The sequence below is a fragment of the Mus musculus genome, chromosome 2 (assembly GCF_000001635.26).
Source record: "Mus musculus strain C57BL/6J chromosome 2, GRCm38.p6 C57BL/6J".
Lineage (NCBI taxonomy): Eukaryota > Metazoa > Chordata > Mammalia > Rodentia > Muridae > Mus > Mus musculus.
In genome coordinates this window covers 13,366,666-13,381,466 of record NC_000068.7, presented here as the reverse complement: position 1 = coordinate 13,381,466, position 14,801 = coordinate 13,366,666, and the positions used below count along the sequence as shown (strand labels likewise).

The window sequence follows — 14,801 nt, the reverse complement described above, 5'->3', positions numbered from 1 at the left end:
ACATGTGTGTTTGTAAACCATGATTTCTATACAAGCCTTCTTATGCACATGACTGTGCACAAAGCTGTGGAAAGAATTGTCATAACTAGTTTAGGTAGGTTATCATTAAGCTTCTGCGGTCCCAGGAGAGTTTTATTTTTTTTATGATTAGAGTTTTTCAGTTCAAATTAATACTCTGATAGGACCAAACAGGCTGGGAGGTTGGGGTTCAGAAAGAGATGTAGCTATTAGTGGGTTTTATAGTAAGATGTTTTTGCTGCTACCAACAGCTAAAGTTTCTGACTCGAAGTTAATATGTTGGCAGTTAATGTACGAATGAATGAAGTATTCTTTATCTATGTAATTTAAAGAGGTTTGGCAAAATATTTTCCATGTTTCATTGGTTTATAGGTATTTCATTCTAACACAAACCTGGCTTTCTTGTTTAATGGATCTTCTTATTTCAGCTTTCTGACAGCTTCTTATACACATTCCAACTGGCTGCCTTCTTTTAAAGGTGACTCAGGAAAATCCAAAAGGTTTTCCACGTTTCAAAATCATCAAGTTGATTGTGTGTATTTTAAGTATTATTTTCCAAGGTTGGATCATTAGGAAAAGTATATGCGACTTATGGTTATATACTTACACCCCATACAAGTCTTTAGAGTCAGAGTGAATAAGGTATCATATGGAGGACATCTATTCCCCTTAATGGTAATTTGGACCAACTCTCCTAAAAGGAATATTTAAAAGTTGGATGACATTTAAATACATCTTTCTAAATGTAGCTGTGTCTTACTTAATACGTGAGAGGAAAGTGAGCACAGAATTTGGAGCAGTCTTTGCCTGCAAGGGCTTTGGCCATTCAGAGAAGGTCAGCAATAGTTCTGGGGCTTCTGGAGCAATGGGGACAGTGAGCCCATGGCCTAGGGAGCTGCAGGTACTGCACAACAATTATATCCTAAGTAATATGAAAGTATAATAGCTTCTACAGAGACTGCTTCTGGGCTTCCAGTCATTTGCATGTCACCAGACATCTCAAGATAGGGGATAAAGGAGAAGAGATCTTGTGTTGCTTATATGTTAAGGTATAGATAATTGGAAGAAACACTCTAAAGCCTTCTGAAGGGAAATAGAATCATCTTAGACCCCTGTTTTCATGTGCAATAGCCTGCAGCTTGTCACAGGCACTCGTCCACCTGACAGGATGCTATTGTATAAATGAGATGCAGCAGAACAACAAACCAAACTAAACCTGCTGGCATGCCAAGTACTGAGGCCACCAGACACATGATTACCAAGATCCTGGAGATAAAAAAAATCAAACTAAAACATTTCAGTAAAGGATTGCAAGCTATAAAAAGTCACAGTGCAACCCTAAAAAAGACCAAACTGACAGTTCTAGAACAAAAAAACATAGTGCCTAAATTGAAGACTCCATAATGTTTGAGAAAATTAGATTAAGATGAAGTGAGCAATAAGGAACAGGAAGATAAGTCAAGATAATGACCGTGAAGAAAAGCACAGGTGGACATGAGAGGCACAGACACGTGAAAGAGATTCATAGAAACCCTAGAAGGAAAAGAGCAGAGAATCAAACAGAAGCAATAGCTAGTGAGCTAATGATGGATTAAGACTTCTGAAAGTGATAAAAAAATTTTTAATGAAATTACTCAATTCACAAGCAGAATAAATAGGCATATTTACTTAAGAAAAACTTAAAGTGAGGGGTGGGTTGGGTTGGGGAAAGACTGTCTTTCAGAATGTTACAGATGAAATGCTGACTTCTTATAGCAATAAGTAAAAGCAAACAAACAAAAGGTAAATGGAATTGTATGTTCCAGCTAAAGAAAGAAACATTATAGGATTGTAAAAATTCTTTACAAGCAAAACCGAAATAAATATTGTTTCAAAGAAGGGTCGTCAATAGGAGTTTAAAAGGGTTAGAAGCATACTGTCTACTCATAGACTGGGGCAAGAGGCAGCTCTTCACTCCCCCCTCCCCTTAGCATCCACGGTGTAGCTGAGTGGAGATACAGTTCTTCCTGCATTCATTTCATGATCCCTAGAGTTCAACATACAGACTGTGATAAGGTCAAAGCCCAGGTTAGAGGCACACCCAGTTTGGGAGTGTTTTTCCTTTCTGTGTTCATGAAGTGACTTTTTTTTTCCATAGACCTTGGGGACAAAAACACAGACAAAAGTTGTGTTAACTACCCACATGTCTCCATGCATATCAGGGCTTGGCTTAACCAACTATAGCAGTAGAGAATGGGCAAGAGGAAGGGAAACCTCATAGTATGTCATCAGAGGATAGAGCTGGGTGTGTAAACTGGCAGACAGGTGCTGGGTGGGATTTAGCTTGGCAGATACATCAAAACACAAAATGTGATCAGAACACATTGACAGGATGAAACAGCTGGTGTAGCCTAGGCAAGTGGACAGAAGGGTTCTGAGAAGCAGGTACCCTGAAACACTCAGCAAAGCGGCATATAAAGGGTAAACCACATCAACACTGTGAGTTACCGTAGTGCATTGGCTCTGACATCTAGGTAGAATGAACCTGAGTCTAGCCCAGCACGGTCATTACTAGCTGTGCTGCTTGAGGAGAGGTCATCATTCAGCTTTAGTTTCACTAACTGGAACAGGTTAATAAGAGGGCTCCTGACACATTCATTATTGATCTGAGAAAAGGTGGAAGACGCGCTTGCTGTCCAAGAGAAGCTTTCAACTGTAGACTTCAGCATGCTTCTGTTACTGATGGCACGTGTGATTTCAGGCAGGCATGTTCAACAAGCAAAAGAAGAGGCAGCATGGAATGCTGGGAGAATCACTGGGCTTAGGAGCAAGTAGGGAGTGCCTCACCTCTGACACTGGGCCTCAGACTCCTTAGATGCAGAAGGTTATCAATCTTCCTTATAGAATTCCAGCTGGCACTTAGTATACCAAGAACCTTGCACACTCCCATAATTATAACAAGAAAGTAGCAGAGAAATGATTCACTGGGTCCTGGAAGCTTTCACACTGGAGGTGGCATTTAAGTGACAAGGATCACAGAGTAAGGTAGGGGTGAGGGAGGCTGCCAGAGAAGGAAGGAAGGAAATAGCACATGGACTTCAGAACGGGAAAGACAAGCTTTGTGCCCGCAATGTAGACAGTTGTTAAGAAGCATGGAGACGAAAGAAAGCCAAAAGAAGCCATCTAAGTTGAATGCGCTACTGTACACTTTCCATTGGATAGAGGAATAGGTCGCTCACAATTGTGTTTTACAATGAGTGGTGTAAGGAATAAGTTAGTAGAGAAAGAAAATGGTTCAATAGAGACTCTTGAACCAGTGGGGAATGCTTGAGTGATAAAGCCTTATTTTGGGCAGTTGTCTTGAGAATGGAATCCAGGCACCATTCACACTACAGATCTGTCATGATGACCAAGAGGAAGACCCATGGGCCAGTTACATGATGGAAGGAGGATGGGTGGCAGAAGGTGGAGTTAGTTATTTCTGTAAAGAGCACTTGAATGACAAAGCAATCAACTGAATAAAGAGTTAAGCTAGGAAGTGTTTACATGGCTACCCTATAGAGTTTGGTACTCAAGGTGGGGGTCATAGGTAGAGATCTGTATCTGTATCTGTATCTGTATCTGTATCTGTATCTGTATCTGTATCTGTATCTGTATCTGTATCTGTATCTGTATCTGTATCTGTATCTGTATCTGTATCTGTATCATCTGTATCTGTATCTGTATCTGTATCTGTATCTGTATCTGTATCTGTATCTGTATCTGTATCTGTATCTGTATCTGTATCATCTGTATCTGTATCTGTATCTGTATATCTGTATCCATATCCGTATCCATAGATATATATGTATATGAGTAAATGTGTTTTTACTTGGATAGTTCTTAAAGTCATGGGAATAAGTATGGTCTCTTATAGGAGGATTGTATAAACTCTTAGAGGTCATGCCACTAATCAAGGGGCAAATGAAAGCTAAGAGAACAAGAGAGAGTGGTCTCAGAGACACCTAGGATGAAGCTGAATGTAAAAAGTGGGTGACAAAAGGTGTCACACGAACTAGAAATGACAGTGTAATAAGAGTGGAAACAGAATCACTGCTCACTGTGGGTAGTTGATGGAAGACTCTAGATCACATCAGGATAGAAAGTGCCGAACTTCTTGAGTGTTCCATAGAATTATAGACATAAGTGGCATGGATAGATAAAAGGCAATAACCTGTGGATAAAAGAAATCAATGGAAAATTATACTTTAAAAGTCATAGGAAAACAATATATATATGTGTATATTATATATAAGTCATAGGAAAACTATATATTCATCCTTATGATATATTGATATATATATCTCACATAAGGGTGAGGTGCTTATGGTAAAAGAACAGTCAAATGTAAGAGGCAAGAGTAATGGTTGCAGTCATGTTATCAGTACACAGTGTTAGGGTTTGAATCTGAGGTATCTCTCAAAGGCTAATGATTTTAGCACTCGGTTTTTAGTTGGGCTGCTATTTGGAGGGAGGGCTGTGGAGCTTTGGGTGTTGGCGTAGGTCAGCAGACACTTCAGTAGGTCACTAAGAACATCTGTGTGACTCTTATACTTGTCCCACATTCTGAATTTGTTGTTTTCTGGTTTATGCTATATGAGTTATTCAGCTCCTGTGTTCGTGACACCAGAGATGGAGCCTCTTCATCACTATGCTTTTTGTGTCATGATGAGCTGAAGTGGCCGGGAAACCATCAGCTGAGTCAAGACCCCCCCTCCCTTTAGTTGCCTCTGTCAGATGTTCTGTTGCTAACACAAAATTAAACAAGGCAGGAACCCAGATGGATCCTATAATTGTATGTCTTTAGAATGAGAAATTAGAATACATGTCCTAATATTTTTCTGATTTATACATTTATGTTCTGAATGGTATAAACTGTATAAGCTAAGTCGTCTTATATAGTTTGGAAACTATCTTCACAACAACATCATTAAATATAAAAAAATTACACAGGTACATTAGAATAGAGATCTGCTGTGCACAGTTGCCAAGTACACTCAGTTGTGGGAACAGGAGGTCTACAGAGATTTGGAGCCGGTCTGGGCAATGCTCCGGTAATGCTGGAGCCTGGCTCCAAGATGTAGTTAGTTATCCAGAGATTCATGAAGGCCCACATTGAAACCCCAGCCATTTATCTTTATGACCAGATGGACACTGGATGTGAAATGTACCCCCGTGTCCAAAACCTTACATAATAATCTCTGTAGCTTAAGCTCATACAAAGCTAATCATTCATTTTAGAGACACAAAGTTAATTCCTTGGTCCTGGAGCTTAGATAGAGCCATTAGTAAGGGGAAAAAAAATAACAGCAGCCAATAATGCTTTCTCAAATGATTGTATTCAGGGCATTTTTAGCAAAACTAAAGTGTACCATTAATACCACGGTAAACTAGGCTTAAAAACAGGGACAAGTCATCCTGTTTATATGAAAATGTAGTAATTAGTTGATTATAGCAAAAATAAGAACCGTCATCGGGTCATAAAGACACAGAATGCTGAAGTCAGGACACATTACAAATCATTTAGTATCCTCTCCATAAAAGTCTCCTTTAAAAAGAGGGCGATTAATAGAGCCTATGTCAAGGTCCAGCACACATTAATAGCAGGCCCAGTACTCAGAGGTAACCCTTATCATACATACTCCCTAAGGTAAGAATAAGTATTTTGATAAAATATAAAAATTGTCTTCTATTTCTGGTGAACCTAGACTTGAATTCTCACTGAAAGAAAACATTTAAACATGAAGTGGAAAATGTTCTTGTTTAGAAGTTGGGAGGTCTACATTCCATGGACTAGCTGCCTCATTCATTCACTTGTTCATTCATTCATTCATTCATTAGTTCATTCAATGTAGGTATTGATTATGAGCAGTCACCACGAGGCCATTGGTATTGAGTGTGGCATATCCCCCACCCCCTCTACCCTTGATCTAAGGATCTTAGTTTGCTACAGGCTCTGAGAACCTGGGACATTCAAGAAGAGCATCTGCTTTGAGCCCGTGCTTGTGAGAAGGAAGAGGGAAAAGGGGTTGACCAAGCCCGTTAGTCAACAGGTTCTCCAGTGCAGGAGTGAGGATTAAAAAGAAAAAGGACAGCCAGACAACATTGTAGCGTGACCCCAGTCAATTCTGAAACTGAAGGCACATTTTTTATTTTCCAACCCACTTTTTTTTTAATTAGGTATTTTCCTCGTTTACATTTTCAATGCTATCCCAAAAGTCCCCCATACCCACCCCCACAATCCCCTACCCACTCACTCCCCCTTTTTGGCCCTGGGGTTCCCCTGTACTGGGGCATATAAAGTTTGGGTGTCCAATGGGCCTCTCTTTGCAGTGATGGCCAACTAGGCCATCTTTTGATACATATGTAGCTACAGTCAAGAGCTCCGGGGTACTGGTTAGTTCATATTGTTGTTCCACCTATAGGGTTGCAGTTCCCTTTAGCTCCTTGGGTAATTTCTCTAGCTCCTCCATTGGGGGCCCTGTGATCCATCCACTTCTGTGTTTGCTAGGCCCCGGCATAGTCTCACAAGAGACAGCTATATCTGGGTTCTTTCAGCAAAATCTTGCTAGTGTATGCAATGGTGTCAGCGTTTGGAAGCTGATTATGGAATGGATCCCTGCATATGACAATCACTAGATGGTCCATCCTTTCGTCACAGCTCCAAATTTTGTCTCTGTAACTCCTTCCATGGGTGTTTTGTTCCCATTTCTAAGAAGGGGCAAAGTGTCCACACTTTGGTCTTCATTCTTCTTGAATTTCATGCGTTTAGCAAATTGTATCTTATATCTTGGGTATCCTAAGTTTTGGGCTAATATCCACTTATCAGTGAGTACATATTGTGTGAGTTCCTTTGTGATTGGGTTACCTCACTCAGGATGATGCCCTCCAGGTCCATCCATTTGCCTAGGAACTTCATAAATTCATTCTTTTTAATAGCTGAGTAGTACTCCATTGTGTAAATGTACCACATTTTCTGTATCCATTCCTCTGTTGAGGGGCATCTGGGTTATTTCCAGCTTCTGGCTATTATAAATAAGGCTGCTATGAACATAGTGGAGCAAGTGTCCTTCTTACCGGTTGGGACATCTTCTGGATATATGCCCAGGAGAGGTATTGCTGGATCCTCCGGTAGTACTATGTCCAATTTTCTGAGGAACCGCCAGACTGATTTCCAGAGTGGTTGTACAAGCCTGCAATCCCACCAACAATGGAGGAGTGTTCCTCTTTCTCCACATCCTCGCCAGCATCTACTGTCACCTGAGTTTTTGATCTTAGCCATTCTGACTGGAGTGAAGTGGAATCTCAGGGTTGTTTTGATTTGCATTTCCCTGATGATTAAGGATGTTGAACATTTTTTCAGGTGCTTCTCAGCCATTCGGTATTCCTCAGGTGAGAATTCTTTGTTCAGCTCTGAGCCCCATTTTTAAATGGGGTTATTTGATTTTCTGGAGTCCACCTTCTTGAGTTCTTTATATATGTTGGATATTAGTCCCCTATCCGATTTGGGATAGGTAAAGATCCTTTCCCAATCTGTTGGTGGCCTTTTTGTCTTATTGACGTCCAACCCACTTTTTATACCATTTTAATTACATGCAAGTATTTTGGGCAAACAGTACAATAAGTAACTAACAAAGCAGCAAGTGATTACTCCCATGACAGTTTAAAAGGGCTTGTCATAATGACCAAAATACCTGAGCCCACTTTCTTGTCCAAGCCCAAAATCTTGTCTGAAGCCTAGTTCTGTTCTACCCTAAGACTAAAATTCCTGCCTTTCCCTACTTCTCTATTACAGCCTGAAGTTAGATTCTTGCCAAAACTTACTTCCTTATTATGCCCTAATGTCAGATTCCTGCCTGAGCTTACTTCCTTGTCATGGCCAATGTCAGATTCCTGTCTAAAGCCCATTTCCTTGTCTTTGGCCAATGTCAGACTCCTGCCAAGTGGTACTCCAGAAGGCTTTCCACAGGAGGTTACAATGGATGGTAAGGGCAATATTCTGTCAAAGTCTGACTCTCAGGACCTCTCACATTCAGTCTCTGGAATGCAAGCACAGTGGGGTTTGAGTGGCAGTCGCATCTTTCTCTCTGTGTGTTCAGATCACAGCTCATCTAGAAGGGAGGACAAGCCCACAGATAGCCCCAAGCTGGAGCATCAGGACTGAAAGGCAAACTTCAGCATTCAGAGGAAACAAATTAAAAATTAAAAATAGAGCCATCGGCCAAATACAACCTCCCCTCCCCCTTTGGTTGTTCCTATCAGGTGTTCTATCACTGTGATGAACAATTAACTAAGGCAATAAGGTAATAAATACCATCCATCTTCTTTCATATAACCCACAGCAGTCTGTACCCATAGGCAGAAATCTGATGCATGGATTCCTCCTAATAGACACACCGTAATTATATGAGTGAATGAGTCCTTGCCATCTGTACTCCTGCTGGGATCCGTGCATTTTAAGATTTGCAGAGGACACTGTCATTGACATAGGACCTCATTATTTTGAGTTGCATGAGGACTTAGAAAACATGGTACAGATGTGTTGTCTAGAATTTCATTCTGCTATAATGAAAAGGGAGGGAAACTGATTTCTTTCAACACTTCTATTAAAATGTTGAGGCTCCCACACACAGCTGACTTGTACTGGGCTTCATATAATTTGGTAAAATGTCCGTGATTCCTGCTTGCCTGCTTTCCAGCCTGGTGTTAGCTCTCCTCTGACTTTGGGGATGATAAGTCATGAGTGTTTAATGCTAGACAGCATTTGCTGGCTGGGGGGTGGCTCTGTGTAGTCATCAGGGAAAAGTGACTCCATTATGTTTTCTTTCCTGAAGGGTAAGTGTTAAAGTGACCTCCAACCGCCAGTTTAATTGCTTCGTTAGAATTTCTCTTCTGAGCCTTAGGTACTATGGGTCTGTAAGTTCTTATTGATCTGGGAGAAAACGGCTGCACTCTGTGTGAGAAGGAGGGGGAGGGACAGACTGCGGTGGGGGAGGGGGGAGAAGGAAGGGCTGCTGAGAGGCTGACCTCTGTTTCCAGCAGCCTCTGTGCTCAGTGCAATGGAATGTCTGCCTTGTGTGAATCAGTGCAGATAAAAAAGCAAGCAGAGCACAGGCCATCCTGCCTATTATTTGCAAGGAGAAATGCACTCAGGCAAACAGCTGGAGCAGGAGGAGGAGGAGGAGGAGGAGGAGGAGGAGGAGGAGGAGGAGGAGGAGGAGGAGGAGGAGGAGGAGGAGGCAAGCAGCCCCTAACTGGTTCGGTTTTGGTTGTTTGTTTTTCCTGAAGCTTTTGGTGACTGTCTAAGGGAAAAAGAAAGGAAGCCAAGTGTCTGATCTGAACTGAAACAATCCAGACCCACAAGCCTCACTCTGAGGCACCAGAGCCTGTTGTTCTCACATTATCTGCCCACAACACCCAGAGCTCAACAGGACAGGCGCCTAAGGCAGGGTCCATAATTTGTCTCCCCCCAACCCCCCTTCGATGCAGCCCATGATATGCTTGCATTTAAAACACAGTCACTTCCCAGAGGGGACTGAAGGGAGTCAGGAGTAATCGATAACTAGAGTTTCAGAGAAAGGGAAACAGCCTTCTTTAAATATTTACTGTTTTACAATGAGTTCAGGACAGTCACCCTCCTTCCTTCTCCCCTCCTTTTTAGGTCCTCCCCATTCTCCTTTTCTCTCCCTTCTTCCCTTCTTTCTTGATCCCCATCAGACGTTTTAGGTTGCTTGAGCAAGGGCTTTGAAATGTTTGTTTTGTGATTCACTTGTGATAATCTGCTTAGCCATTCCCATGCCTATGTCAAATGAATCTCCGGTAGCTATGCCAAAGCAAAGCAAGGAACTGAGCTGAAGCCACAGCTCATGGGCCAGGGTATTTATCATGTTTGATGTTCATGTTGGCTCCGTCTTTTTAAACGTTTCCTTCTTGAGGGATCTTTACGGCCCTGCTCCTAGGCCTGGTCACATCTCCTAGTCTTTTGAAAAATGTGAAGGCCGAATGGCATAGTGTACAATAACAGCTTAAAAGTAGGAGTCCTGAACTGAGATGGAAGTTTGTCAATTTAACTTGGTTTTCCATTTCAGACCAGCGTACTGGGAAATATCATTAATGCGGAAGCCCAGCTTCCTTCCTCTCTCCCCTCAAAAAAAGCCATTGCAAGGAGTCAGGTTTCTGTATCCTTCCCTGATTACATCTATGACTCTAACAGCATGGACCATATCCCGAGAGCCTCCCTTCTTTGTCATTTAGTACTTCCTCTCTTTTGGGGCCAGATTTGAAGCTGAGAATTCCCTTAGCAGCTACGCTACCATATATAACATGGAGGTGGTTCATGAGTTCTCTGTTCTCAAGGTTGATTTTGTATCTTGATATGGTATAAACCAATGACACGACTGCTCCACGCTATGGGAAGATTCGATTGTGCATCAGAGAGAAAAAATATACAGTGGCATCTGGAAGAGCCTAGAGCAGGTAGAAAAAGAAGTAGACTGAACACAGCCAGAAGACTGGTCATGGCCAGTGCTATCTTCCAGAGAGGGGAAAGTAGCAGAGGAGAGAGAATAGAGAAAGTCTAGTGAGGCTAGACCTAGGTTATAAGAAGTGGGGGTGGAGGTGGGTGGAGACCAGCGGGTGAGCATTGAAATGTATAACAAATACTTGTGAATGGGGACTGAGGGAGCCTGGGGCCAGCATGGACATTGATATGCTGAGAGGTGCCAGAGGTGTATGTTAGTTGGAGAACCTTTTGTCTTGCTGGAGGTAAAGGAAAAGACTCCTTTGGTAGACTGAAACTGACTTCACAAGTTCCTGAGGAATGCTGGGCTTTATCTAACGTCCAGAAACCCACCTTTAATCCAGGTTGGGCCCATTTCTGATATTTTGAGTACCTTTTGGAGTTTGGGGGATTAGAGTTTACTTTGGACCTGACAGATATGAATAGTTCTTTTACTGCCATAGATCTTGCCCTTCCCATGTTTCTTTTACTGTGCTAAGATTTAATTCACTTAAGCAGAGACATGAATTGCCAGATGGAGTTCAAATCTCGTAAAGATCAGGATGGAAGTGAGGAGCTGTGCTGTGCCAGAGATCTGCAGTTAGGCCCAGGAAAGGCAGCATGCAGACACTAGTATACCCGGGTCCAAGAGCGCAAGCGCATTTAGCAGTCAGGAATGTAAGTTTTAGGTTTATTTGTTAGCCTTCACTCTGGGCTGTTGGTTAGACACCTTGATGAATTAGCCATGCTGGTAATGCTATGGCTGTTCAGTGGAATGCGTGACTCTGAAATCCACAGGAGCTCAACACAAGGCTTTCTAAAATGTCCCTGTATTAGTCAGGCTTCTCTAAAGGAAAAGGCTAGGTGAACTTGCCAGTTAGAATGAGGGCAAGCAGGCAAAAAGGCAAAAGCTTCTTTCTTCCTTATGCTCTTATGTGAGCTTCTACCAGAAGGGAGGTGTGGCATAGAGTTTGAGTGAGCTTTATGACCTCAAATGATCCAACCAAGAAACCCCCCTCACAGGTGTGCCCAGCTGCTGGGGTCCTCATTAATTCTAGATGAAGTCAAGTTGACAAGCGAGATTAGCCATCACAACCTCCAAGGATGCCCTATTGCAGTCTTCAAAATGCGGGAAGCTCCAATGATTATCTTTCTAAAAGGTCATGGGGAACTCATGTCACTTCACAGAATTCTGGTCTCTTAATATTGAGTTAAATGAATGCAATTTGTTTACCTTTCCCCTCCATTTAATGATAATCAATATGATGTCAGAAAGACATGATTTGTACTGTTCTGAGCTACTATTACGTATTTGATTCCAAGTCACTTACATTTTCTAAGTCTTTTAAATTTCCAAGCTGCAAAATGGGGCCATAAGAACTAACTCACAAACTGTATTTGTGAGCACTTATAGGTGCCTCATACTATGGTTTGTCTGTTCCTGCCAAAGTTCCCATTACTCCTTCTTCTAGCCTGGTTAGTCATACTATGTTAAAAGTCTTATTTATCATTTTACATTGTGGACCTTAGGAACACAGAACTGATCCAGCATCCTCAGCTCTTTGCCCACCAACATCATTAAATCATAAATAGTCCCCACTTAAAAATTTTGGTGTTTTTTAGTCTTCAATGTATCATCCTAATGAAATTAACATGTAAGTACACTTTTATGGACTAATTTTGTATTCATGTGGGTATGCATGTGGAGGTCAGAAGACAACTCACTAGAACTACTTCTCTCCTTCTGTCATGTGAGTGGATCCCAAGGCTCGAACTCAGGTCATCAGGCTTGTCTGCAGGTGTTCTTACCTACTGAGCCATTTCACCAGCCCCCGCCTAACACGTTTGACCATGCTACAGTTGCATTGTTTTGCTATTTCCCAGAAGACTGGCAAATGAGGGGACAAAAAGTATAGTGCCACAAATGGAAATAAAAGTATACACTGTACATTCCCAGTTTCTCCTCCTGCAAAGCTCAACTTGGTGCAATTCATTTTGGCCCTGCAATCAGGGTGAGCTTTAGGTAGTAAGTGGTGACTGATAGTTCCATCGGATGAACATGAGCCATTTAATCTCTTCAGGGTCATGAACAGAACAGAGCAGGTACTCCAGGCTGCAGTGGTTACTAGCAGCCACACTAGTCACATGTTCTTCCATTCTTAAAGGTAGCCACTAGTGACTGCTTATCTCTGATGTAATCTGCATTACCTGAAGGGTTCTTCAGTTTTCCCTTGCATTGGACTTCAGAGACAGCACGTGGCACAGTGGCAGTTGCCTGGATACCGAACTGAAAGATGACACAAAGCCAAGGCAGAAAACAACTGATCAAGGCATGAGCCCAGAAGAGGCTCCAGGCATGAGGAGAAGAGATGGAAACAAAGTTGTGGCAGAGCATATGGACAGCATGCTGACCCACTGGGTTGGGAACTAGAGGAGAGATGTAAAAAGTTTTGTCATAAGTATTCATGCTATTTAATAGCTATCTGTTACACACCAACACTATACCAGAAACACTTTTAATTCTATTTACTTATTTAGTTCGCCAAAATAGTATGTGATAAAAACTAATATTAGCGCCATTTCACAGAGTAGGTGGCTGAGTAATGATTAGGAAGTACAAGATAGGGAGGGACTTGTCCCCCAAAGATGAAACATTACCTCGATTATTCTAGTCCCACATAGAAGCTTATAAAGATGTTTTGCTAAATAAGATTATTTTTCCAACTAAAAGAAATCTGCCATCAATATTTCAATGTCACATATAGTTCATTAGTAATGAATATTTATATCAACATATCATGTACAACAAAGTAAAAGATTCTAACTGCATTTTTTTCAAATAGCCATTCTGTAAGACTCTGAATGTAGAGCCTTTCCTCCCAGAACTGTAAATGTCACCCAGAAGGGATGTCAGTCTCTCACTGGAATGATTATCTTCCTAATGCCACTTGATGTATGACGAGGAGAGGCATGTATTAACCTGGCGTTGGTTGACATTTAGTCAAATTCATGATATATGATATTGAAATGTCAAACATGAAAACTCCTAATCCATTAGCTCAGTTCCTGCTTCTGGCTAAGGCTCAGGCTATGGAAAGAGCGGACACATTGCATGATGTATCCAGTATCCGACATACGCTGGGCTGTGGGATAAGTTCAAAGTCTTGGACCACCTCATCCTTCCCCCTTCTCTCACACTGCCAGAGAAAGGCACCTGGGAGCTGAGTGTGTAGAGTTGGCTATGTCCTGTGACTGCACCCCTGCCCTTTACTCCCTGGGCCTAGAATATAGAAAACCTTGCATGACAGCAGCCACAGGGGACCTGGCATCAGCCACATTTGACTTCACCTCCTCTAAAGAGCTTCTTACTATTGAGCCTACTTTGTTTTTTATACTCCACCTAATGTGGGAGTGGGCAGCTTCTTCTTAGGGCTTTTTCTCAGCCTAGCCCTCTATTCTCAGAAACTATAAACTGACACATTAATACATTTGGCCTTTCCTGGCTATTATGTGCCAGGTTCTGGACTTTTTCTTTCTTTTTACACACAAAGTTACATTTTTGGGTTATTAAATATGTGTACTAGAATCTTGTGATTTTATACTATCCCCAATCCTTTCCTGTGGAAATGTTTAGCAGTTAACCAGATCTTCTGCAACTTCTTGAGAACTCTGTTAGTTGGAACTCACGAACATGGTTGCTATTTTTAATTTTGTGGATTCAGCATCAAAAATCTTATTTCACTAGTGTCACCTAGAGGAAAAAAGTAAGTTGAGAGTTTTGTCTTGTGTGTATACTGCTCTGGCATTTCTTATTTAAGTAGCAGGTTAGAAAGCCTAGTCTTTCTTGGCAGCAGACTTAAGAATTACTTATGCTATATGAATATATTAAACACATATCCAATGGTGATACAATTACTAGCTCTGCTTTGGGAGCCAAAGTAGAAATAAAGGGCCATACATATTGATAGTTTTATGGCAGTACAGCTTTAAATACGCATGAATAGAGCTTCTCATATTTTCTTTCTTGAAGTGTTTCCTTATAACTTTGCAAATTAAAAATCAAAATGCAACACCATTGTCTTAATATTGCAAATGCTGAAAGCACTCTCAAGTAGAATTGATATTTCAAATGAAATTTAAATACTGTCTCATTGGTTGTGTGAGGCTTTGGAATTTTACCAAATGATAATTAATATGCATAAAATATTTATTTATATAGCCAGTATCTTATTATAGTCTACTGTGGGCATGAATTTATGATATCCTG

The 14,801-nt window shown here is 41.4% G+C and overlaps 1 protein-coding gene across 1 annotated transcript in view; it reads left to right on the top strand.

The window, feature by feature from the left end:
- Cubn (cubilin (intrinsic factor-cobalamin receptor)) overlaps positions 1-14,801 on the top strand; it is a 215,539-nt gene that overhangs the window by 110,410 nt on the left and 90,328 nt on the right. The window lies entirely within an intron of this gene.